Source organism: Caretta caretta, chromosome 1 (assembly GCF_965140235.1).
Source record: "Caretta caretta isolate rCarCar2 chromosome 1, rCarCar1.hap1, whole genome shotgun sequence".
Taxonomy (NCBI): domain Eukaryota; kingdom Metazoa; phylum Chordata; order Testudines; family Cheloniidae; genus Caretta; species Caretta caretta.
Window position 1 is genome coordinate 71,101,220 of NC_134206.1, and position 27,935 is coordinate 71,129,154.

Consider the following 27,935-nt stretch of genomic DNA (forward strand, 5'->3'; position numbering starts at 1 on the left):
TCAATAGAAAATGTCTTTGTGTATGAGGGGAAGTGGGGTCAGGGAAGCAGTCCTACACCAGATGACTCTCTCCAGTCTGAGGTAAGGAGATGGAATGACTGAATTGGGAACAGGCATGGCAGAATACAGCTGCATTATGCCTTGTCCTCCACCGGCATAAATTAGAGCTAAACTCATGCAGTTGTGACATGGCTCAGCTGCTTGGGATTAGGGAGTCACCACCAGCTCCCTCTCAATGTATCTGAGCCTAGTTTGGTCACAGTCAAGAATCTGACCCAGAGATCAGCAACCCATATGATAAGATGAACACCATGATGGCTATTAGTCATCCATTTTTAACCCATTCACATTCCACAGTATCAGAGAGACCCCTGTTATTTGCTATTCTAAATATGGGGTAAAGTGAGATACCTCAGATACCACCATATGATAACTATAACTAAATATAGATTTTTAAGGCAGGCAATGCATTTTGAATACCTGACCATATCAAATGCTGCCATGCTTTGGGGTCAGCTCCAAGTGGATCATTTATGGAAATGAGGTAGAATCTTGGTAGGCAAAGTATTCTTGTTTTTAAACCATATCTAGCCTCGAAGTTGAACAGGCAATTGATATCATTAATGTCATTTATGCCAAGCACATACAGACAAACCCTATATTAAATTGGGTTTTTACCCAGTTTATTAGAAACATGAAAAATACAAACACATCAGATAAATCCAGCACTGGTAAATGTAATAGCAAGAAACTTGTTCATAAGTATCTCATGATAGCAAGCAGTAAGCTTGAGTGCTCTGTAAACATAGTAGATTCCACAAATCCAGAATGATATATGAAAAGCCATACCTCTGTTTGTTTTTTCTCACATTTCCAGCTTTCAATTTAGTTGTGCAGACAGAAAGCATAGATAACTACTGATGAGATTTGATTGCTACTCTATATTACTAGAGAGCTAATAGCTAGATGTGACACATCATAAAAGGTATTCCTATACAGATTTTTACAGATGCAGTTTTCCAAATGTCCCACCTATTAAATGAGACATTGCTTAATTTATATTATTTGTGTTTATTTCTTCAAAGTCTACTTCCTGAGAAAATACTTAGCTTTGCAATACCTATTTCCACAGCAATATAAAAAGCAGGGTTGATAATGGAATATTTCACCTGAGTTGTGTAGAGAATAGATGGATCACACCATGCATCTCTGTGCATAAGAACTCATAGTATACAGTGTTCTCTAATATTATTAAATAAATAATTTAAATACTTAATTCCCCTCTCCCTCCTCATGATTTTAAACTATGTCTTTTAAAATTGGAATAGAATAAGGAACAATTGCCATCATCGGGATGGATGTGCAGTGAATTAATCTTCCCTTTCTTAATTCAGGAATTGCAGGGGCTGTTTTGGCATGGACAGTCCTCAAGCCTCCTGTAACATGTGACTTTGTTGCAATGAGACATTACAGGGTTGCAGAATCACCAGGTTGAAAAATGAATTAGGCATGGGGGCTGCTGCAGAGATAGATCATAGCTGGTGTAGAGCCTTCCTTCTCTATTAGACTTGGACTGAATGACAACAATGAATCAGGCCCATATACTTGAGCCTTCTCCCATTGATGTCAATGGGAGTTTTTTTTCATTTTATTTAGTGGGAGGAAGATCATGTTCTGTTACTTTTTAATTAGAAATCTTAAAGATTGGGGTTAATATTAAAATATATAAAATATATATCATATCAAACGTCTTTCCTATATTTTTTCTTGCCTTTTAATGATGTTGTCTCACTCCCACAACAGTCTGGCATCTTATATAATCATGTCGGTGTAACTCCTAAAACCTCTTAAATAGGTCCAGCACCGAAGAACCTATGTAAGGAGCCCTGCATATACAGAATGGGGAAGTAGACATGAAAGGAGTGTCCATTTGGTTCACAGATAGTATAAATCCCAAATTTTACATTGGAGGCAGGTATTAGGCTTTGTCCACTATTCAGTCCCTCTACACACCCCACATACTCTTTGGGTGGAAATTATTTATAAATACTTGGAAATTTACATTTTAATCATTACTCTGTACACATGTAGATGCAGATAACAGAAAGCAGGAAGGGGAAGGAAGAGACAAGGGAAAACAAAGTAGTGCATTGTTGTGGCGCAAATACCTTTGTATAGAACATTCCTCCTTCCCAGGCTAGTATAAAAGATGTCTAAACCATGACTTTCTTCATCTTGGTTCAAACATATTTAGCAAGCAACAGATTGCATATGCTTGGTTCATGCAAGGGAAAAAATAATTAATTTACCAAATCTCTTGTAAGCAATTCTGAATCCCTCAAGTTTTCAGTTACTCTTTGCTTCCTGACCTAAGTTGGACAAGCACGTCTTACTTTTCCCCTCAAGGCCAACTTCTCATAGTTCAACTTGCTACTTGTTATATCCCTGGTCTAAGGGAGTTCCTAGTGAAATTCCTCCTCGCACATTTCATTATAGGGTGTCTCAAGTTGTTTCGTGTTTTCATTAAACATATTTGTAACTTCCACACTGCCACAACTAAAACACTAACATAAGCTTCTCAGCAATGCCAACAAAATAGAACTAATGTAAAGTTTCTCAGACAAAGCCATTTTAAAGATAAGATGAACCAACACAAGGCAGATATTTTTTCCAAATGTAAAATTCAAGTAAAGTTCCAAAACAACATAACTTTAAAACTTCTTGAGGCAGCTCCTCCAGTAGTGTAAATCAACATAGCTCCAGGCTCCTTGTTTCCTTTTAAAAAATTTCCCAGAAAAACTCAATCCTAAAATGAGATGTAGCATGCAAAATCTTCAGAAATTGTCTTCTTTTGGGTTGTGATTGTGTGTGTGTGTATGTGTGTTTTATATGCTAGCTCCCAAGAAATGAAACATTTAATGAAAGTTCCCATTTACTGGACCAGTTTAAGATCTCTAATTATTTTACAGCAGAGATTTTCAATAATCTATACAAAAGCAGATGAAAATATATTTGTCAAACAGCATCTTTAATTAATGTCTGAAATGAGGAAGATTGGTAGATATTTTCTTGAGAATAATATAATATTCGGAAGGTTGAATTAATGATATTTGTTATACAATTCCTGAGTGTGTTGCATTTGTCATTGGGAAAAACAATGAGGCATGTAAGTGTTTTTAATGTTATCCATGTAGTATCATTGTATTTTTTATCAATCCTGTGTCAACCCAAGTTGCTAGACAATAATAAAGATAAATCAACATCTGACAGAGCTTTGTAGATACCATTCTAAATGACTGAGGAGGACAAAAATTTGTCATACTGTCTAATGCTTAACAATTAAACTAATTCAAGGACAGTTACATTTTGTACAGGCTCTTCATCATTTCAATAGCTTAAAGCCACAAGGATAGTTTTTAATTGTTTATGTGATGTATCACTTGATTGTCTCCTTCACTCTGCACCAAGGAAGAACAGAGTAAATTAATAATAAGTTCAGGCACAGCTGAAAACTAGCGGCTACAGGATAAGATTGATTTATATCTACAGTGATGAAGCCTGGGCTCCAGATAAATAAGGAAGGGATATAAATTTTCTTCAATATCTCTCAAATCAGAATCTAAAGTTTGGTATTCCAAATTTCTGTTGATACAACAAACTTTGATATATTGTACTTGGATATGAGTACAATTGAGTGGGTTAACACGGAAAGTAAAAGAGCAGATAGAAGTTGAATGACTTTTCAAAGTGTGTTCTTTAGCTCTGTCACACATTTATATGGAGAAGAGGGTACTGAGTTTCAACACAAAAGTAATAATCAAAAGTAATGCAGACAGAAATAGCTTGCCTCCAGCTAGACTAATGGCAAGGTTAGATTACATCAATTAAACCAGAAAGCCTCCAAGATAAAGTTCATTCCACACATTACAAGCTTTTTTTCCCCATTCCAAACAAACGTCTAGATTTACATGCATAAGGCAGTTTCACTGTAACTTCATATGCCTGGCAACATAATGAGGTGGGGGCAGGGAGTGGGGAAGGAATCTACTAAAGTAGTATACAAGGACATTAGACAATGTGAACTTACTTTTAAAAACAATCTACAACTAATAAAATATTGAGGTAAAGTGACCTTCTTTTAAATATTTAGACACACTTGTGAAATTATAGTCAGTATTTTCTCAGCTGTAAAATTTTACTCTATATAACAGTGCTTGCTTTCTTTTATATATTGTTAAGGATTCTGAAAAATGTTTAAAAGCAGTGTAAAATAATTAAAAATGCATAAAAACAGCAAGCTGCATGACATTTTCTCTTTTGAAGTGCGATTACCTTGCAGTTATCTGAGAGAAAGCTCTTTCTCGCTAGTCATTTTTTTGTCCTAAGGCTGATAAAGATGGAGAATTTGGGATTTTTCCAGTTCTCTATTCAAGGCTGAAGTGCCATTTTCTTCAGCACTCTGGAACAAGAGCTAGCCAAAAAATGGAAAAAAGAAATGAAAAATGTTTCAAAGATAAATTAAGGGATGTCCAGATGTTTTTAATGCTATTTAGTGATGACAAAACTAGTAGTAGCAATACAGAAGACAGTGTGTGTGTGTGTGTGTGTGTGTGTGTGTGTGTGTGTGTGTGTGTGTGTGAAAGTAGGGTGACCAGATAGCAAGTATAAAAAATCGGGACAGGAGGTGGGGGGTAATAGGTGCCTATATAAGAAAAAGCCCCCAAAATTAGGACTGTCATCCTAATGACATCTGGTCACCCTAGGGGAAAGATAATCAGCAATGAAGGAAGATCTTTGGGTCACATTTGTTATAGCAGTATTGGAAAGGCTTCAAAATAAGATGAGGGAGCATGAAAGAAAAAAAGATTGAAAATCCCCACAAAGTTTGTCAATATAAGGTAAAACAAAAAGTTAAGATAATAAAATCAGAAAAAAACGTTTGGTCACTAAGTTTCCTTGGGACTAGGGGGTGTGAAGTTATTACTCCTGGGGGAATTCTGAGGTACTGCATGCATGCATAATTAATGAACCGTGACAATTTTTAATTTTTTGCACAGAAAAAAACTTCTACTGAAATGTTGCTGCAATTCCACCTTTTGCCCACCAGAGGATGATGTGGCTCAAGAGCAGCAGCAGCTCCCAGCAGAAAATAACTTGTGAAGTTCTGTGTTTTACCCACCAGAGGGCACTGCGGTGATAGAATAAAGCAGCAGCTCCCTGCCAAAAAGGGAAGAGAAAGCCTGCAGTGCCTTCTTCGCAGCAGACCAGGTCAGGAGACAGGGACTACGGGGAGACAGTGTGGGGTTCTGGGGTGGGGGTCAGACAGAGGCTCATAAGGGTTAGTGGGTGAGGACAGACTGGGACAGGGTCTGAATGGGAGTGGAGAAACAGGGCCACAGGAGGGAGGGAGGTGCAGAGACACATGGGGATAGGGGGAGGGGATACAGGGACACAGTGACAGGGGGTGGCTGGATAGGGGCACAGAGACACATTGGGATGGGGCAGGGGGTACAGGGACACATAGGGACAGGGTTTTTGATTTTTTTCGCACATAATTCCAGCAGGAGTACAGTTATGCACAGAAAAGAGAGATTGCAAAAATCATTTATTGCCTCAGAGATTAAAAAAAAAAGGGGGGGGGGGGAAGGAGGGAAGTTCAGAGGTGTAGCTAAGTCCAAAGAGTTGCAGGGGAAGGTAAGCATGCTTTGTGCCAATCATTTTTCAAAATTATATTCATTAGTGTTCTGTTTCTTTTTATCTAAATCTACCTCAAATGGAGACTCCCATACTCTTTATATCCTGGAATAAGCTAACTGATCCCATCTGCTAGCATGACTCAGAAATATTTCCACTGCACTTTAACACACGGATTAATACACATATCTTTTTAATGTCAGCATTCGGGAAGATCTTAAAAAACGTAATTACTCCCTCCTTCCCTCCCTGTGCCTCCTGCACACTTCTTGAACAGCTATTTCCTGGCACGCAGGAGGCACTGGGAGGGGAGAGGAAGAGTTGATCAGTGGGGCCCATGGACTCCCTGGACTACCCTTGTGGACCCCAGTTTGAGAAATGCTGGTTTAGAGGATTATCATAACCTAACAGGCCAGCCAAAATATCAAATCTTAACAATGAACTGCTCAGAGACAACCTTCAGAGTCAGAACTATTTGCAGAACTTTTTCTATGAATTGAATACACTTGAGGAAACTGTGATCTGTTTATGGGACAAGTTTTAAACAGACAGGTGAAATTTATCAGAGGTGAATCATTAGTCACCCACTTTATCTATAACATGAAATAAAATGTTGATAAAACAACTTATTTTGACATCTTGAAAGCAAATGTTGATACAGCACTACATACAAGATTTAGCAGCACCAAAGAACGCATAACAACACAGGAAACTCCACAGAGGATCATCCATCTAGTCCCATAATCTACTGCTATTCATGCCCTGTACCTGATGCTTCCAAGAGTAAAGCAATACCAAGAGGAAATCATGGACAACTTGAGTGAAAATGGGAGGTGTTTTTTTTTACATTCAAGAAGGCCAGGATTTCATCTCAAGTGTTTTGAATGCCATATGCTCATATTTATAATTATAGCTCTTAATACAGAATGGCAGCAGTTTTTCAAAATCGCTCAGCACCAGTAGTTCTCAACTAGTTACCTGAGTGGGAGCTGTTGGGTACTGAGTCTTCTGAAAAATCTCACCCAAAATATTTAACATAAAGGATTTGTCAGGGATAAGATTCAAGCTTGGATGGGCAAAACAGGAGAGCTGCAGCTGGTACATGTCCCCACTCTCATGACTTCTGTGGGAATGTGGGGCTGGGCTCAGCTGAACTAGTTAACCTTTCGTGAAGAACTCGGGCACCTCTGAGAAGTTTTGGGGAATAGCTGGATTGCTAAACTTGAGCAAGAACTGAGTCTAGGAAACAAGACACTGTGTACTTCTTGTGCTTGGACTTGGCTTTATGCTTTATGTTTATAGTCTCAGAGTTTAATGGCTCAAACTCTGTTGTGCCCATTATTTTATTGTCTGTGGTTGAACAGTGGGCCAATCTGTTTGAGAACCAAGAGATGCAAATTTGAAACATATGCAGAATAAAACACATGCACATATAACTGTGTTCCTTGCTGTTTATTTATAGAGAGTGGGAATCCTTATCTTTCCTCAAGTATCTACAAAGTTTACTTAAAAGGCTTAACCACTATGTTGACTAACTACTAATACTGTTTATATTTATCAGTGGAAAGTAGAGAGCTCCTTGGATTCCCCTTGCCTCAGTTTGTAGGTTAAATAATGACAGACAGGGGATCTGGAATGAGCTGAGCTATACATGTGAGAAAAATAAGGAGATTTCAAGGGCTTTTCTGCTTTTTAAAATGGCAAGCACAGGCTATTAGTTGTGAGACATCCAAGCAATTAAGCTATGTAAATGAGAGCAGAAGCTCCACCTATATGAATGAGAGCAGAATTTGGCCCCTTGTCCATCTTGTATGTTTAATACTTTCTTTGATAATTTCAGTTTAGCAAGAGAAACCCTAGAAAGAAGCTTTTCCTCTTCTGAGTATGGTGATTATATACTGAGGGCTGGAACTGCAAATTTAAAAAAAAATAGGGAAAACCTATATCTTATATCATTTTAAGTTTTTTGTGGCATATAATTGTTATAACACCTTTACAATTTTAAACAGGACTAGTTTATACTGTGACAAAAAAAAAAAAAAAACAGATTAAGGGTACCTTGAATGTTTGGAACAGAAAAGATAAGTAATGATGAATTACCAGTGATAAGAGGTAAAGACTATCGAGCAATTTTCTTCAGACTCTCAAGTCATTATTTTTATTGTATATATTGTATTACTGAATCTTCTGTAACAGGTTAATACTATATCAGTTCTCTTTATGAAATATTAAATGAATTCAGAGTAGAATAAATTCCCAGCTTTCAATCGGTCTTATCGTCCTTGGCACATAGTGGGCAGGCATTGATTTTATGATAGCCAATCCAAGGACCAGAAGGGAACCTGAATTGGGCCATCTAATTTAAATAGAAATTAGAATTCCCATGGAGAGATTCACAAAACACAAAACTCTCTTTAAAAAAAAAAAAAAAGCAAAGCCCTCAGATGTGCCAAGAGATGCGATGTACCTTTGGTTTTGATGAAATTTGATTGGTAATTCATTCTTAAAATGAAGTGAAATGATAGAAGAAACTTATTAGTATTTCTCGGGTGGAAAGGAGCAAAGTTTCCTTTTTCTGCACCAGTCTTTCCCTTGCCTAAGTTCCTGTTTCTGGAGAGGACATTTTTATGGTATCATTTATTTGTCTGAGTTGCAAACATAACTTTTTGGGTAAATAGTAGGGGAGGTAAATATTAGAGCTTCCCTAAAGACACAATGTAAGACATTTCTATATATATTTTGTGCAGTGTTCTACTCTAGAAATAGGATTTCTCCTATGGGATTGAACATGCCTTATTTTTAGTGATACAACTCACTTTTCAGTGTTGACTTTTCTTTATTCATACTCCAATTTTATAATTTTACTTGTATGGTTTATAGAAGGCTTATCCAAAAAGAAACTCACTTAAATCTCCACATACATGGTGTCCTATCAACGTATACCCTAAAGGCTAAACTCTGCTGTCCTTAGAGTAGATCTTTAATCTGCATGTTATCTCATTACAATTCACAAAGTAAGGTACTATACAGTATGTGTACCGAAGGCAGAAATGGCTCCTAAATAAATAAGTGAAGAGGATTATTTACTCTTCTACTTTTTTCAATATTCTTTCACAGGGGCCAAATTCTGTAGTCCCCACTCAGGGGCCCTGTGTAGAAAAAATGGACAGAGGAAATCTAAGTTGAAATACCTGATGGATTGATGTATCTGAAATGTTTTTTCCCTTTAAGGGAGAGAAGTTACCAACCTTCTGGAAGATGCTGGGAGCTTGTTTCCATAATCCATAAAGAATCGCTAAATCAGTGGAGAAAATGGAGGGTATCCTTGCAGATGTGGGAGCCTTCAGGCATGTGGACTGCTCCACAATGCTGGTTTGTGGAACATTCTGTCTCCTGGCAACACATCTCCTTCAGGAGCCATGCTGCCATTGGATGGTGTCTTTCTGGCTGGGGAATGGAAACCATGGAGTAAATCTCTAAGAGTTTATGCTGCTTTTTGTGTTTTTGCTTAGCAGCCTGCAAGTTTCTGAGTAGAATAAGTTTAGCAGAAATAGGGATTGAATAAAGACTGCAAGATTTGGCCCTTAGTTATTTCTTAGTGATTGCTGTTTAGATATACTGATATTCTGTTTTATACTATGCAATTTCTCTCAATTTGTTACTCACGTTAAGACCGTGCTCTGCATTTTTTAAATAAATCAAGTTAAATCATGCTATTTCTCCAGTGCTACCTAGGTTCAGCCCTAGCTTCTCTCACACCTTTAGAATTTAACTCATACGTAATGAATTTCCCAAGACTACTGCTCTCCATTGAGATTTTTTTCTCCCTAGTCTCATTTCACACAGCTGGATAAATCCTGTGGAGCCCCAGTGATTTATTGGCTTGGAGTTGCCCCATCTTACTTATCACTTCTGCCTCACTGACCCTGAAGTAATCCAAGATAACAAGTACATGGCCAATAATAGATGGCATCGGTTAGTGTCTTTTCTGTTGTGCACTTAGTAAGAATTCTTTTTCTTGACTGGCCTCTTCCACTGTTTGTTTTAGCCTAAAATATTCTGATATTGTTCTTCATATTTCTCTTCCTGATTTATTAAACCCTTTAGCTATTTTATTATTATGTTCTTTTTTGTATGTGTGCATGAATTTATAAAGACACAGAGAGACCTTAGAAGGGTGTCATGCTGTATAAAGGTTTTATTGACATGCATTCGGACTGCATTACTCACAAGTGGTGAAACTATGAGTGAGTTCCTACAACATCATATTCTGAACATGCTACACATTTTTACAGATCACCCTCCCCCATGCTTTAGAATTGTTTAGAATTGTTGTCTTTTTTTTTTATCCTTCAATCTTTAAATACCCTATTTACCAGGAGTTCAATGGTAGAGGTCTCAGAGGGACCCATAAACTTTGAATATGACCTAAAATAGCTTTATTGTATATAAAAATATCATCAATTTAAGATGCTATTTCACTTGGCATTCCAGGGTGCCATCAAAAAAGGAGGGATCTCACTATAAGACTCCTGTGTCTGGCTTTGAATACCGTGAAGATGTCATATCTTAAACTTGGCATTTAAGTACTATGTTTCCCATCCTAGGACTCAACCTGTTTTATTGTGATGGAGGGAGAAATCCACAACTGCAGGATAAGGAAACATATCTGGCAGAGTGCTTACAATAAATCCTATGCAAGCTGGGAATCACACTCCATCTTCAAGTGTAGATGTAGCCAAAAACGAGCCTTGTGAAGCACTTTGAAATTTTAAAATGTTTGAGTAAATCCGCAAGAAATGGGTGAGTGGGCAGAATACAGATGTGAAGGTTAAAGGTGTATGATAAATTGTGAAATAGATATTTTATTTACTATTTCGTATTTCTTTGTGATCCAGTGTGTGTATGTACATGCTCCAAAGCTTCCAAAGATGGAGGCCTCAAGTTAGGCTTCTAAAAATCCATATTTAGGTTTTTAAATCCATATTTTTGCCTTTAAATAAAACATGTTTTTAGGATCCTATCTTCAGGCACCCATTTTTGAAAATTTAGTCCATACATATTGTGGAGGCTCTGGTGACTGGATAGTTAGAGGTGAATTGACATTTGCACATACAAGCTGACTGGCATGTCTCTGTTTCACATATTAATTATTGAATTTAGTCTCCAAATTTGTCACAGAAATACTTCTAAAGAAAACTGAATTTTCCATGCAATAATTTAAAAATATGTCCTAACTTTTGCATAGGAAGCATTTAAAAATACTCCCACATTGAAATCTTATCCTTCCCACTCATGCACACCTTTCTTTGGGTTTTCTCTCTCTAACTAAGCAACCACAGTTCATTTAGAAACTCCAAACTGCACACACACTCCGATAACATCTCAGACCCAGGTTACTTTTAAAACTTTAGAACTAAACACAGAAAGAGTTATTATCCTAATTCAGCATAACCTAACTGAACTACAACAAGAAAAGACAAAGGGACCATTGGGACCCATCAGCTACACTGAGGGGAGCAGCTGTCTCTTCGACAAAGCTGCCAGCTACTGGAATCTAACAATTCAGAGGGAGATTTTCAAAAGCGCAAAGGTCAGTTAGGTGCTCAACTGCCATTGAAAGTGAATGGAAGTTGCCACAACTCCATTTGGCCCATCTGAAAATCCCATCCTTGGGATCTGATTCTGCCTTTCCTCCTGCTACCCTGTTCTGGCTCCTATTAGTAAGAGAGAAGGGGAGTTAAACAGCTCTGCTTTAGGCATCAGTGGTTCACCTGTCAGAAGTCCCCATCTGATGGCTCTGAGTTTGTTTATTGTGCTGGAATTCCTGCCATAACTTTTCCAGTCATTTTAGTGACTTCCTATGTCTTTGAGTGGAGACAAGTTATTCTAAATTGTTGTTAAGAAATCTTGTGTTCAGAACTAGTCAGTAGATGTGGTGATATCACAGCATTTGTCAGTACTACTTCTACTCATTGGACCTCTGCAATACCAGTGCCCTTACAAGTATAGTTATACTACATCTGAATTGCCAGAAGGGTACTAACACATTTTATAGAACATAGAGAAACCCAGGACCCCTGCCCTGAGAATGTACTCTCTAAGACTCTCTTCCTGCAATCAGAGCTATAAGGGTGGACCCTTGTGTCTGTAGGGAATCCTACTGAAATCAATGAGATTGATCACATGTGAAAAAGAGTGTCATTATAGGGTTCACAAATATTTACACATGTACTTAACTTTGCTCATATCAGTAGACCCATTGCTGTCCACGGGATGTAGGTCAGCTGAGAAGCATTCAGCCCATAGAATCAAGGTGTAAATTGCCTTTGTTATGCAGAATGATGGAGCAGCAGTCCTGTTAATGTGAATGAAAGCTGTATGAATGTGCATGCATTGAACTGAAAAAGGACCCTAAAGAACCTCCCCACTAGTCTATAACCAGAAAACAAATGTATACAATGCAATGCTTCTGTGTAAAAATGTTAATTCATTTAAATGTTTCACATTAGTGATTTTCCCCAAGACGTTCCAGACCTATTACTTTAAATAAATTGGGACTCCTAGAATTCCCAGCAGTTATTATGCAGATTGGTCCCATAAGAACTTTCATGAACTTTACCGTCTCTGTGGACATTTTGCTCCTGTGCTCAGCCCAGATGTCACTCATCAATGGAAACAGTCTCTCAGAGGCACAGTAGTGTGTGAGAATGCCAGCAAAAACTAAGTGAGAAGTCTCAAATTTTAAGAGAGGATGTTATTTATTAAAAATGATTGAAAATCTTTACCATCTGTCATAGATTGATGCCTTTCTCTTTCAAGTCTCTCAGTGCCTGGAAAATAACATGCAGTTAGACAGAAGGGTATTTTTCAAATGTCAATTAATTAACAACTCACATTATCCATATACTGTTATATTATAAACCCCTATACTTCATTTCAAGCCTCATCCTTCAAAGTGCTGAGCCCACTTTTGGTATGTCTACTCTGCAAAATTACACTTGCAGCAGCGAGTCTCAGAGTCCGGGTCAACTGACCCGGTCTTGTCCTACAGGACTAAAAATAGCAGTGTAAATGTTCCCGCTTGGTCATCTGCAAGCCATATCCCTCACTGGGTTTCACAGCCCAGACTCCAGCCCAAGTGAGAATATCAACACTACTATTTTTAGCCCCATAGCACAAGGCCCAGTCAATTGAGCCCCTGGCTCTGAGGTTCACTGTCATGACTGGCTTTTTTGCAGTGTAGATACACCTTAGCCACCATTGGCTATACAAGTTGTTGAAGATGCTCAGTACCTCATATGAAAACCTCAGCATCTTGTAGGGTTAAGCCATCTTTCTGTAAAGGGACTGATGGCCCCTTGCTGATACTTAATGGTGTTTTTTTTTGGGGGGGGGTGACCATCTCCCAATACCAAGAAAAAGGGGATGGGCCAAAGAGAAGTCAAGATCCTAAGACTGATAGTCCTCAGAGCCAATAGGGAGAGGCCAGCACTCCCAATCAGCTGGATTGACAAGGCAGACAGGCCAACGAGGGAGTCAATAGCCCAGGGACCATTCTCCATGAGAGCTAGGCTGCTAGGGGCAGAATAAACCAAGGACAGTGAAGCTACCAGAGCTGAGCTGGGGAGGGAACAGCAGGCCATAACCTGAGGGCCCAGAGCAGCAGCCCAGAGCTGGGGAGCCAGAACAGCAGAGATCAATTCAGAACAGCAGAGATTAACTGTGCCAGCGGTGAGCCAGGACCGATCTACAGTGGAAAGCTGCAAGGCCAGGGTTGGGACAGTGGAAGGCAGGTTGTGCTACAAGTAATACTGGAGATGAGCGTGGTGAGCGACTGGAGAGAGTGCGGTGGGGACCCTATGCAGAGAGGGGCCAGTGGAGGGAGACATCACCAGACAAGAGGGCCTTGAAGGCTGGAGTGGGTGGGAGGACATGGACCAGACAGGAGGGCCAATACTGTGGAGAAGTGTCCCACCATATAGATCCTGAAGGCATGTAGCCACCACTAGAGCAGGTGTCTTATACGCAGTATCACTGCAGCACAGCCAGGTCCTGGGTAGGAGGCCTGGGACGTGTAAGGAATAGACTGAATTTTCTTGAGTTGTAGAAACTATTGTTTACAGTGTTCCCATGCCCATCATGTGGGGTTCCTGGATACTTTCATCTTTTCAGTTTTTCCCTTATTCGTTTACAGTTGCTGATTAATTAATACTATGTGGCTTAAACTCAATCACTGCAATCACTAGGTCAGGAAAGTGGCTGGTGAGGAGCAAGTACCTCGGGGCAGGGACACCCTAACCTCTGCCTTGAGTGACCCAGGGCGATATTGAGGGTTAAGCCCCCAAGGATCCTGGGCCCAGCCTTATCAGGGTTACAAGGACTCCATCGCATGGAGCAGAGGAAAAGGAGTCCTTGAGGTCAGACAGGCATCAGGTAGGGAGTTGGGGTGGGGATTCAGATCCTGTCACCATACGATTCCACCAGGGTAGGCAGAAAAATTCCCCACAATAGTGGGACCATCCCCCACTTACACTTCTTTAAAGTGTCAGACATCCCAAGAAATAACAGCAGTTATGGTGCTAAAGCTGGTCAAAGTATTAAATTAACTAGGAACAATTCATTCCTGGGGTTTGGCCCCTTTCTCTAATCATATATGGTTTGTGAACTGCCCATGATTTTTACAAATCTGTCAGAATTGTTTGATGAGATCTTTTATTGAACATATTTGGGCATTTGGGTGTTTACATATTAACCTACAAGCAATAGGAGAAACCAAATATAGTGGGGAACACTTTAGGGAAAGACTTAGCAGGAGATAAGCAGGCCTATGCATTTTTAGTATTTATCTGTGTATAGTTTCTTATATAGCCCTCTTCTCCTCTCACTCACTGATGTACTGTTTATCCTCACAACACTCCTGTAAGGTAGGGAAGTCTGTTATCCCTATTTTACTGATGGATAACTGAGATACGGAGAGACAAAGGGGGCAATTTGATAAATGCTGAGCACTCTGGCCCCAGTCCAGCAAAGCCTCAGTCAATGGGACTAGATACATGATTAAAGTTAAACATGTGCTTAATTACTTATTTTTGAGGCCAAATGCTCCACAGCAGGTCCTGTGCTAGACCAATTGGCACCCCAGGCAAGAAGTGTCTTCAGCACCTCACCTCCATTTGCTAAACTTTTGAATACCTTATTTTTTATTACTTTTGTAGCCCATTTCATGACTGTGATGCATGATGTGCATGCATGACTTATTCCTATCATGTAAGATGATAAATTTACATACTGAGATCTGTAAATCTGTATTTATTCATGTCATATATAAGCAAATCCAAAAAATGTTTCCTCTAAGCCTATAGAAACTTTTTTAATTTTAAGTATAATTGAAACGTACTAACATCAAGAAATTGAATTGTGCACCAACATTGTGCGGACCAGTATTAAATAGTGTTACAATAGTGACAGCCTTAGAATGTTAACCCTAGTCCTTTAGTTAAAAAAGGTTGCTTTTCTCACCTTTGACCTCATGAACTGAAGTACATCATCAGAGAGATTCAATGACTGACCAATGGGATTTTCAAGTGATAAAATAGCAAACAATGTCAGTCTCTCATCAGCCATCATCGATCAAAGATATGTTTTAAAGAACTGAGCTTTGAAAAGCTGCGCTCACTACTCACAGCTGTGTCCAGCAGCATGAGCAGAATCCTCAAAGCTAACCACACATTAGGAAAAGTGTCCTTCAGCTCTGCATCATGAATGAATTGGAGAGCTTGGAGTGAAGAGTGCTTCCTATGTGGCAAAATGTGACAGATGTTGTTCAGTTTGACATAGAGGTTTTTATCATTTATGTCCAAACATTCCCGAGGTGTCAGCATACACTTGTTCAAGAGTGTTTTCCTGTCCACCAGCATCAGACTAAGGTCATACAAAAAGGCCTAAGTCTTTTTGTGGTACTTCATTTGTCCAAACCTTTCTTCGATCGACACTTGAGCAGTTTCAATGAGTGACCAAAAAAACTTCCTCTTGAATTTTTCTTCTGAACGTCCCATCACCTCATGTCTGTCCCCGTGACCAAAGTATCTCTTCTTCTGATGAATCTGTGTTTCTTTGAAGACACACTCAACTCCTCAGTTTTCCATCATTTTTTTGGCAGCAGTGATGCCATCTTCAAATCTGATGTCTCTGTAGGCCACAGCAAAATCAAGGCAGCATCTCATCAAAGTAGTAGCGGTTGTGATGTCCATCAACTGAGTTTGTAATGCCTTGCTTACAATATTTACTTAGAACACGATGAGACATGCCAAACCTGTGAAAAAAATGCAGAAATCGGGCTTGTTTTTGGCTTAATTGACTTGTGAGTTACTTGTTGGATAGTTTTTGGCTTGTTGCTTGTTGCTTCTTTTTTTTTTTTTTTTGATTGGCTCCCAGTAAGCAGGGACAAGGTGGGGAGAGAGTCAGGGGTGCTCACCACAGTCCAAGACTGCACGCCAGGGGGATCTAGTCACATAGAGTGTTGGGGTTCTTAGGGATTGGCTTGTTTTGGCCTTGTTTTGAAATGGGATTAGCTTGATTTTTGAATTATTGAGAACGTCGGGGTGCTTAGTTACCACGTGAAAGTTGGCAACTATGAACAGGATATCATGCCAAACTACAACTGAGACCAGAAATTGAAGTCAGTGATCTGGTTTGCCAGGATTTTCACTTCAAGTCAGATTCCGGCATTGGCTTTACTCGACTGTCCCAATAAGGACATTGCTGACAATGTTCTAGGATGTTCGAGGAAAATGTAGTTCTCAGAAAGGGAGAGGTTCCATGAGAGTCTACAAAGGTCCAGAACATTGTAGGAGGTTAGTGAAAAGTGAATCCATATATGGAATATATGAAACATTTTACTTCAAACATTCTATTTTACCTTTTGTCATTAACAATAATAACAGCACCCAGAACATGGCATCCTCCAAGCCCAACACCCCAGATGGTCTCCTGCCCCTAAATCTGGCCCGGCTCCACAGGATTGAGCATTAAGTTATTTGTTTAAGGACAAGTAGGAAGCCTGGGCAGAATTGGGAACAGAACTCCTATAAAAACACTCAAGAATGCCACTCTTTCTGACGCCACTTTGCTCCTGTGCACAGCCCATTTGCCACTCATCAGAGAAGGCATTTTCTCAGAGGCACAAACATTCTCCTGCATGCCCAAAGGTGTGCATTCATATGCAATAGCCATACTGACATGAATAAAAGCTCTTCCCAAAATATTTTTTGCACACAAAGACTGGCCACGTAAAATGAAAAAAAAAAAAAAAAAAAAGACTAAATTGAACTGTGAGTGGGATTTAGCAAACAAGCTTGCAAATACATTTCCCTGCTATTTGCAAGATATCACATTTCATTGCTTTCAAGAGCTCAGATGCTTTGTGTGCTCTCTGCTTAGTTAAGGTACAGTTTATATAATTCTCATATTAGAAAGCTTTTAAGTTTATTCCTGGTTTCAGAGTAGCAGCCGTGTTAGTCTGTATCCGCAAAAAGAAAAGGAGTACTTGTGGCACCTTAGAGACTAACAAATTTATTTGAGCATAAGCTTTCATGAGCTACAGCTCACTTCATCGGTTGCATTCCTGTTAGCATAGCATTCTTTCTATACAAGAGAAGCCTAAGTTTCTCAAAGATTCTTAGTTTCTGGTGTAATGAAGGAAGGGAGGGGATAGGCAGCTAAACAGACATATCTCTAAGGAAATTGCAAATTATTATAAGGAATTGTGCTTCTTATCAGAGGCATACATTTAATCCTATTATAGGAAATGCCATTGGGAGGTGGTGAGGCTTCTGGTTGGGGGTGCAGGCTTGGGGATGAGGCTGGGGATGAGTGGTTTGGGGTGGTGTTGCGGTTCAATGACAAGACAGCACAGAGCTTTAAGCAAGAAGCGAGCTGGTCTGCTAACGGGCTTCTTCCTGTCAGCTTTCCACCTTCCCCCTTTATTCTTTCTCTCCCCCTGCGCATTACATTCTCCAACAGATAAAAGGAATACACTGGCTTTGTTTAACATTCTTATTTACCAGTTTCTATCTACCGCATTCCTTGCTCTCGGGCCTTGAGCCCAGTCCTGGGAGGCTTCCCACGGTTCATGTCATCTGGGCAAGATTCCAAGGTTGATGCCCTTGAAAGGAGCTGTGTGTGCACAGGTCCTATACAACACTCTGGGTGTGCCCTGAATGTTGCCAAGCACATGAACCTTGTATGAATCCTACAGGGTGGGAGAGGTAGTGCTGGGCTAGGGGATGGAGCTGAGGGATTCAGCATGTGGGAGGGGGCTCTGGGCTGGGGCAGGCAGTTAGGCCGGGGGTTTGGGGCTCCAGCTGGGATTGCAGGCTTCTGGTGTGGGATCAGTGATGAGGGGTATGGGGTTCAGAAGGGGGCTCCAAGCTGGGGATGAGGGGTTTAGATTGTGGGAGGGGGCTCAGGGCTGGGGAAGGAGGTTCAGGATATGGGGAAGGTTCCAGGCAGCACTTACCTGAGATGGAAGTGGCAACATGTCTTCTGGCTCCTATGTGCAGTGGTGGCCTGGGAGGTTCTGTGTGAGGCCCATGCCCACAAACACTGCTCCCACAGCTCCCATTGGCCCCAGTTCCTGGCCAATGGGAGCTGCAGAGTTGGCACTCAGGGCGAGGCAGCACATGGAGCCTCCCTGGCCATTCCTGTGCCTAAGGGCCTCAGGGACATGTTGCTGCTTCCGGGAGCCGCATGGAGCCATAGCAGGCAGGGAGCCTGCCTTAGCTCCATTGCTCCGCCAACTGGACTTTTAATGGCCCGGTCAGCAGTGCTGACCAGAGCCGCCAGGGTGTCTTTTCAACTGGGTGTTCCGGCTGAAAAACAGATACCTGGCAACTCCAGGTAGGCTCCACCATTGTAATTTCTAAAAGCTGGATCATGGCTTGCCCTAACATGGCTGCACAAGGGTATAAAGAAGTATAACACTCCCACTTTCCCTTCTCTGCCTCCACATTAGGGCTCCCTGGACATTGGGTCTGGGTTTGGTGGAAGTATAGATGGAGAATTGGTTCTGTGAGCTTGGAAATTACACCGCCCCTCACCTCCCATCAAACAGCTTGGAAGAATTGGGGAAAGTCTTAGCTGTGCACATCCCAAAAGAGCAGCACCGGGAGCTGAGTTGGTATGAGGTGAAAACATACTACAACCAGTAAAGGACTGTAGTAATTTTCTATTTTAGGAGTGAGTGTGTGTTGTGGGTGGAGGAGAAAGTATGTGAGGAACTGTGACTGGAACAATTTATCTACATGCCGGTATCATACTCAGGTCATTGAGCAAAAACCTCATCTAGCCCTGATTAATTAAGCTGCACAATATCATTTTTCAGTAACCATTACAACCATTTGACAAAGAGATAAACTGAGGTACCAAGATTAAACTAGTCCATGGCAGAGCTGGGAATAGAATTTAGGAGTTCTAACTTTGTCATCTCCTTTAACCATTAGACAATACTCCTCTCTTCCCCCATTTTCCCTCTCATAGGATCATAAAATATTAGAGTTGGAAGGGACCTCAGGAGGTCATCTAGTCCAACCCCCTGCTCAAAGCAGGTACAATCCCCAATTCTTTTTGGCCCCAGATCCCTAAATGGCCCCCTCAAGGATTGAACTCACAACCCTGAGTTTAGCAGGCCAATGCTCAAACCACTGAGCTATCCCCTCCCCTCTCATTTATAAGATTGTGCAGACCTTGGTTTTCTTTATATTTATTGTCTTGGCATTATTGTGAGTATGATATTCACAACATTCTTTCAGCTCCTGTACAAGATCACTTTGTTCCCTCGTCTCTCACTATCTCTCTTGCTGAGAATTTTGTACATAATGTGCCAGCACATCATAATAGACTAATACTCTTATTAGCCCTGAAGCACTGTAGGACAATTATAACATTTTAAATGTTGTTATTGAACCAATTTCAGTTGGCCCTTGGGAATAGATAAACTAAGATCTTAAACAAACAAAATAACAACAACAAAAACAAGAAAAACCTACATTCTTTCTCCTCCAACCTAGCTTGTGATTTCCAAGTGTATGGCTGCAACCTAGCAGCGGCCAGTATGCAACCTAAACAAAATCACAAAATCAAAAATAACTGTGCTTAATTCTGGTTGACAAATACTTTCACACCTATTGGCAAACAGTCAGCTGCAGTTGAATAGAACAAAACAGCAACGTGCAAAGCTCAGCCAAAAGCCAATAACTGTTTGCCTTCTTTCCCCACTGAAGACACTAAGGGGCTGTGTCAAAAATATGTTTTCTATATAGTCAGATATATTTTTTTAGATGGCCAAAATACATATTTTTGCATTATTATTATTTCGTCTGTACTTTCTCATTAAGGAAAGGTATTTCACAGGCTGCCACTTCAGAGCACAATAATTTGGTGGTCAGAATGGAGATATTTAGAAGCCATGCATTATGTTTCTCTAAATTGTCCACAAAAGGAAATAAACTAGGGAAATTGGGGCAGCAAGCATCAGTGGTGGTATTTGTTCTTAGTATTATTTAATTTGTGGTACCATCAAAGCAAGCACTTTGCAAACACCGAAAAACACACAATCTCTGCCCCAAAGAGTTTACAATCTCAAAATGATCATACAAAACATAACCGAGAATATAGTAATCATGGAGGTGAATAATACCTCCATAAGGAGGCCAGAATCTATACTTTGACTCCTTCAATAATCTTTTAAAAGGAAAATAAAACAGAAAAAATATTGGGCCAGATCCTCTGCTACATTCACAAAAAGAAAAGGAGTACTTGTGGCACCTTAGAGACTAACCAATTTATTTGAGCATAAGCTTTCGTGAGCTACAGCTCACTTCATCGGATGCATACTGTGGAAAGTGTAGAAGATCTTTTTATACACACAAAGCATGAAAAAATACCTCCCCACACCCCACTCTCCTGCTGGTAACAGCTTATCTAAAGTGATCACTTTTCCTACCCCCCCCCCCCAGACGTTCTTGTTAAACCCTGGATTTGGGCTGGAAATGGCCCAACTTGATTATCATACACATTGTAAGGAGAGTGATCACTTTAGATAAGCTATTACCAGCAGGAGAGTGGGGTGGGGGGAGGTATTTTTTCATGCTCTGTGTGTATAAAAATATCTTCTACACTTTCCACAGTATGCATCCGATGAAGTGAGCTGTAGCTCACGAAAGCTTATGCTCAAATAAATTGGTTAGTCTCTAAGGTGCCACAAGTACTCCTTTTCTTTTTGCGAATACAGACTAACACGGCTGTTACTCTGAAATCTGCTACATTCAAGGATCATACAGTGAGAAGAGGGGCTGTTTGAAAGGTAGCAGGAAGTTGTTTTCTGGCCCAGTATCTTAGCACAACTTTGAACAGTATGCAATTTGCTGCAAATTATGCCAGTTGCCAATATCTCCAAGGAACTTAAATGACAGCCACAACTTGGTAGAAGTAGGAAAGCCCAGTCACCTGCCCTTTGCTGTGGCCATATCACCTATTCTTACAGCAGTGAGTAGGTGCCTTAGAAACTGTTCCACTCCCATGGTCTTTCTTTAACTGTCTCCATGGCCAGATTCCAAAGATGTTATAGCACAAAATGGCTAAAACTATACCCAAGAATTTAGTCCATCAAGTGTCAAAGTGCCATTGCTAACAAAAAGTCTGTTTACAGAGAGAGGTATAGACAACAAACTCTGAACAGGTGTTTTTTGGTTGTTGTTCTTCTGTTGATACAATAGACAAGCACCTCTGTACAGAAGCAAAGCTATAGTAGCAATGCAAATGTCTAGAGCAGGGATCAGCAATCTTTGGCATGCAGCCCATCAGGGAAATCCACTGGCAGGCCGGAACGGTTTGTTTATCTGCAGCATCCGCAGGGTCAGCCAATTGCAGCTCCCACTGGCTGCGGTTTGCCATTCCAGGCCAATGGGGACTGTGGGAAGCAGAGGCCAGCACATCCCTCGACACGCGCCACTTCCCGCAGCCCCCAATGGCTGGGAACGGTGAACCACAGCCAGTGGGAGCTGTGATCGTCCGAACCTGCAGATGCTGCAGGTAAATAAACCATCCCAGCCCGCCAGTGGATTTCCCTAATGGGCCGCGTGCCAAAGGTTGCCTATCCCTGGTCTAGAGGTTCTAGTAGCAGCTTATAGACCAACAAAGAGTTATGACAGTGAACCATATAATTCAGAAGGGAGCTTTCAAAGTATCCATCTACTTGTCTGAATGTAAGTTTAAAAAAATATCCTTCAACTGCTGTCAACACTTTCTGAAACCTAATATTCCATGTACATGGACAAAAAATGTTGAGCCACTGCTTTTTTACCAAATAACCGACTGGCCATTGCCATCTTCCTAATACAGTATTCACCTTAAAATTCTAGACCACATTCCTTTTGTTGCTGGAGAAATGCCTCAGGAAGGCTTCAGCCAAAGTTTCTGGATTGTCATAATGAACATACGTCTTGTGGTGTTCCCATCTTCTTGTATCTACCTTGTCTCTACCTACCAACAGATAGTAGGTTTCAGAGTAGCAGCCGTGTTAGTCTGTATCCGCAAAAAGAAAAGGAGGACTTGTGGCACCTTAGAGACTAACAAATTTATTTGAGCATAAGCTTCCGTGAGATACAGCTCACTTCATCGGATGCATACTTCATAATGGCAGGATGAGAGAAAAAAACTGGAAAAATTCTAGAAACATATTTTTTCAAGCATTTTGATTATATTCTTGTCATATTAGGTTTTCTTTTTTTTCCCCTTGTTTGTTTCCTAGACCTCTTACCCTTTCTCCTCCCATGGGCCCAGCTGCCCTTCCAGCAACAGTTTTTGATCCAATGATCCCATTCAATTAATTTTCTCTTCAGAAACTAATTTGAGAATAGTAAAAAGTCTTAAAGTTAGTTTGCAAAATAGAATGATAGTTCAAAGAGGCTGGAAAGTCACAAAAAGCTAATAATGGGAATGTTATTTTCATAGGTAAACATAACTGTCACTCCCCCACATGCTCCTTTTTCTTCCCTTCTTGCTAAGCTCAGCCCTACTGGGATCCTTTAAGGTTTTCCTCTTACTCAAGAAATTTACTCGAGAGCCCTCAAGTAGGTTTTAATTAAGCTTTTCAATGTCAATTTATGTTTAAAAGCTATCTGGCTCCTTTCTGTAGCTCTGTTGATCACTGCAGCTCGGTTGGAAAGGGGGACAGCAGTTGGGTATATGTTTATATTTGAGGTGCTATTGGGGTTATCTAAAATATGAGGAGGATCTGTATGCTCACTAGGTAAATTAAGTGTACTGGGGGGAAGGAGTAAGAAGGAAAAGGTGGTATAATAGGTATAATACGACATTTTTGCTTTTATAATTAGATGATGAGGTCACAGCTAAACCCCATTGGGCTCAAATAATGCAACAAGTCATCACTACATGCTTTTGGCAGTCACTGTCTCATTATGTCTCTTATGATGCCGTTAGGCCATTGCAACTGCAATTTCTTCACATTCTTCAGAAAGCCTGTAATTTACTCTGTTATATTGCTTTACCCAACTGTTCCTTTGCTAATCTACAAAGGTGAGATCAAATTTTGATCAAACCATCCTCTTCTGATTGATTTGGGGGAAAAGAACCCTCCGAATTTTCTAAACTATTTGACAAGCTGTCTAGATTTTTGTGTATGTGAAAAGTGCCAACTTTTTTATGAATCCTAAACTTCTTTGTTTTCTCTCTTTAGTCATAACCCTGGTCTAGCCAGCAGGGGACACTGTGAGACCATGTTGATTGATCATTCCCTAAAGAACCATTGCATTTTTTGTCTAATATGCTTTGTTTTTAAGTGGCCTTATTGTACTCCACAAAACACACAGTGTTCACCCTTGAAAGCAACTTTCCTCTTTGGTCTCTTTTTCAGAGTGTACCTCAAATGAAAAATAAATAAATAAATACCCCTAAAGTGAAATTTTCCAAATGCTGGCAAATAAGCCCCTCAAAGCTTGCAAGCTTACTGCCAATTGCCAAGTAGGCTCACCTTTCCTCATATGCTTTAAAGGGACTCATGAATCATAAATAGTGAGCCTCAAACATTCTGCAGCAACTCTTCTGAATAAAGCAGCAGAATATTAAAATATGATAAACAATGGGGCAGCACCTTTTTCAAAACTGTGTAAACAATGAAAACAAGATCAGTGGGCTGAACTCATTTTCATCTCATTTAAAATAATTTTAAAAAAACAGCTCTTTATTTGTTTTTACACAAAAGTACTCTATGATTATCATTTAAAAAAAAAGAACTTTGTTTGTGTATTTTGACACGTTTCAGAGTAGCAGCCGTGTTAGTCTGTATCCCCAAAAAGAAGAGGAGTACTTGTGGCATCTCCTGTTCTTTTTGTTTCTCTATGCAATATAAAGCTGCAATCAGACTAGTAATTTCATCAAAGAGACAGGATAGGAAACCAAGAGACAAAGGGTGGGATTCATGAAGGGATTTAGGAGTTGCAACGCTGCATATCACAGCTCTTGGCACAACTTTTAGGTGCCTAGAGAATCACAGGAAAAACACTGTGATCCACAAAGCTGAGTTAGATGCCGGCTCCCTGTAAAATGATCAGGGAGAGACAGGAGCCTAGGAATGTGATCCACAAAAGTAAGCACACTAGATACTTGTAGATTCCAAGACCAGAAGAGACCATTGTGATCTGAAAGTCTCATCTCCTTTATAACATAGGCCATATAACTTTCCCAATGTAACTCCTAGAGGTGGGAAACTGCCTACACTAGCCAATGGCAGATGCTGACAAGACGGTGTATGCTAATTCCCGCCACTCCCAGAGAGTCACCAAAGTCCAGGCTCCAGAGAGCCACAGATCTCCATTTAGAGATTCATCAACTGGAACCAGCTACCTGGAATCAGGTGGCTTAGGCATCTGAGGAAATGAGTTAGGTGCCTGCTTGGCTCCACATAAAATGCCACAGAAAGAGGAGCTGGTGGTGGTGCCCATGTTATAACTTTTAGCTCAGTGGTTGCAGCGGTCACCTGGGAGGGGAGAGACCCAGGTTCAATTCCCCACCTCTCTGCCACAGTGGGAGAAAGGATTTGAAAGGTGGGGGCGTCCATGGGAGAGTGCACTAACCACAGAGCAATGGGATCTTCTGACATGGGGCTCCTTCAATCTCTTCTGTTGAAGCTGGGCAACTGTGGTCTCACACTTGCATGTTCTATCTCTGGCCCAATGACTATGTAAATATTTATTCACAGAGGAACAGTTATTGGTCCAGAGAGTGAATGGTTCTTTCACTCTATCTTTTCTTGGATTGTTTGAGAGACTGTGACAATGCCCTGGACTGGGAATGTGAGTAGTAGGAAGTGGCTCAGGGAGGCAGCTTGGAGCACTCCAGGGTGCTTGATATTGCTGCTATTTATGCTTTGGGTCAGAGCTTTGTAGAAAGGGAGGGCCTGGGCTCTACAAGAGTGGCATAATCTCCTTCCTCGCTTGAGATAAGGGGGATAGAGACATTGTAAACCCTGAGGTAAGAGTCTGAGGCATTCAGGAGCCCAGAATTGGGCCTCAAACTCCTTTTGCAGAGATGTTGCACTTCTGTACTTCATTGGACCCTGTTACCTCAGCAAGGGGTCAACTTCAGTGGTGATCTGGCTAGGACGCTGAGTTATTATCTACCAGAAGAGAGACCACCACTTTGCCAGAATGACCACTGTCACAGGATGCTAGAGATGGGGAGAATTGTGACCCAGGGAGGTAGCCACTGGATGGTACCACTGGTAAACCCAGCCCTGTCACAACTGGTGGAAAATGCAGGCATGGTTCCAGGCTCACTGTAAGGTCTAAAGTGTGGGTTTTGGGGGAGTGTGATGAGGTGAACTCACACCGCACTGGATGGAGAAGGTCTAACTTCTCACTGTGGGCGAAGGAAGCCACACCACCACGTCCCTACTGGGCATGCTCCAGGTGTAGCACCACTATAGGAGGGAGCAGCCCAGCTCAGTCTGGGCTGACCGCTGGAGAGGAAGGATGATGGATGATTCTTGCCAGCTCCTGCCCAGGAGCAACTGGATCCCTGGTGCTAAGACTCAAGAAGCCAGAGGTGCTAAGACCCAAGAAGATGCCCAGATACCTGTGGACACCCCAGGGAGGTCTGAGCTACAGGGAGTTCCACCGGCTGAAGAACCTGGAGACCCCAAAGACACATAGACTGCCACCATGAGTTTCACAGTTGGAAGTAGCCCGGGTGTGTGTTTGGGGGATAGCCATTGTTCCAATAATGGTCACTGTGTTGCGGACGGATCCCCACTAATTCAGTGGTGGACACAGTGACTGGGACCCAGTGGAGCAGGGAGGACCTGGGTCCCCCTACACTGACCATCACCCACCCCCTGAGAGGCGGCCCAAACACACAAATGGCTATACAGTCCCGCCCTGGAGGGCAACTATATGGACGTTGGCAGCAAGGCCTTATTGCCCTGTAAACCCAAGGTACCTCTATTGACTCTGGTTACTAAGTCTCACTGCCCTGTGAACCCTATCAACTCTAGCCACTAAGCCATATTGCCCTGTGAATCCGGGTAATTCTATGGACTCTGGGTGTTAGCCAGACTTCTCACTGTCCTGCAAAGAAGGGCTACCCCACTGACTTGAGCCATGAGGCCTACTGCCCTGTGGATAAGGGCAACTCTATTTACTTTGACCCTTAGGTCTCCTGGCCTAGAGACAGAGGGCAACTCGAAGAATGGGCGAACTCACCCTGCATTGGACGGGGACCCCCACCCCATCACAGGCAGAAAGAGAAAAGGGAAAGATGTGGGAAAATTGTCAAGGTGGCTGCTGGACAACCAAAACAGGTAGCTCAACAGCAGCAGCAACAGAACCAGCTGCCCCAACAAATAGTCACTCAACAACAACAGTAAGCAGCAATAGGAATAGCAACGGGCCTGATCCTACAAGTGGTGAAACTCTTGCAACCACAGGGGACAGCTATGAACATTTCAGTGTGACCTCTGAGAGTTGCTCCAGCCCCACATATTCTGGTAAAGGTCAAAGTCAGGATATGAAGATAACCCAGAAGCTTTTCTTGTCATCTTTGAGAAAGTCACCACTGCATGCCGTTGCCACCTTAGCATGGGGCTGTTCTGTTGGCACCATATCTGGCAAGGCCAACTCAAGCTGCATATTGCAGGTCTCAGTATTATAGCCACACAAGACTATGCATGGGTCAAAGCAGCCATCCTAGATGACTTTGACATCATAGCCAAAATCCATCAACAGCACTTTCACTGGGGTCGGACTTGAGCAGTGGCCCAGAGTTTTATAGAACATTGTTGATGATGATGCCAACCCAAAAAGTGAATTGGGGAGCAGGTGGCTGAACAGATACTCCCAGCTGGGAAACAGGAGTGGGTGCTGTGACTTAGACCCCGACATTGGCTAATGTATGAGACTGACAGAGAATTATTGACTGCCAAAGGTCTGATCCCTGAAATGCCATGGTCTGAAGTTGCTCATCCCAGGGGATTACTGCCTACAGCCAGGCAAGGAAGGCAACCTCTGGGAAACTGTACACCTGGTCCAAGCCCACTGACAATCTGGCCTCATGTGGACCAAAAGACTGAGATTAACTACAGCTTCAAAGAATTGTACTCTCTCTGGGCCTCCAATGCCCCCCAAGAGAGCAGTGGTGATGCGTTCATTGAGAGGAGGCTGCTTTGTGTGTGGGCAGCGGGGTCATTTCCACCACAACTGCCCCTTCTTGGACTGCAAATATGAGCAGGCATGGACAGTTGACATCAAGGCTCAGAGAAGAGGCCCAGCAAAAATATTAGTCTCATTACAGGACAATGGGGTGGAGATGCCAGGACTAAGAGAGTCAGGCTACAATCTAGCTTTGGTTAGGGAACAGGTATCAGGCCTTGAGGGCACCTCCAAAAACACTATCTCCAATGTATGCATGGAGATATATGACCATTGCCCATAAGGGAGGTGCAGTTAGCAGTGGGGAACCATTGGGTCTTGGCCCCAATTCTAGCCTACCCAGTAAGTCTTGGCTGGGGAGTTGAAATATTTCAAGGAAATCATAAAATCATAGGTTGTCTGTCCCCCAAAGTTGACTGAATCACCCTGAGAGACCTCTAAGTCAAAGGCACCTGAACAGTTGGAAGGGATTGGGAAGACAGAAGATCCCATAAAATGGACCTCCTGACAAGCACA

At 41.5% G+C, this 27,935-nt stretch overlaps 1 long non-coding RNA gene across 2 annotated transcripts in view; it reads right to left on the reverse strand.

Annotated features, from left to right (window-relative positions):
* Nucleotides 1–701: 701 nt before the first annotated feature.
* LOC125627424 (uncharacterized) overlaps nt 702–27,935 on the reverse strand; it is a 54,212-nt gene continuing 26,978 nt past the window's right edge. Inside the window, exons 1-5 of one of the 2 annotated variants that reach the window (XR_012668676.1) lie at nt 15,217–16,500; nt 12,483–12,527; nt 8,943–12,052; nt 4,333–4,471; nt 702–3,458 (exon numbers count right to left, since the gene is read on the reverse strand). This is a non-coding gene — a long non-coding RNA (uncharacterized LOC125627424). Of the gene's footprint in view, nt 3,459–4,090; nt 4,472–8,942; nt 12,053–12,482; nt 12,528–15,216; nt 16,501–27,935 lie in introns of those variants that run through there. The other variant, XR_007354012.2, reaches the window with a different exon arrangement.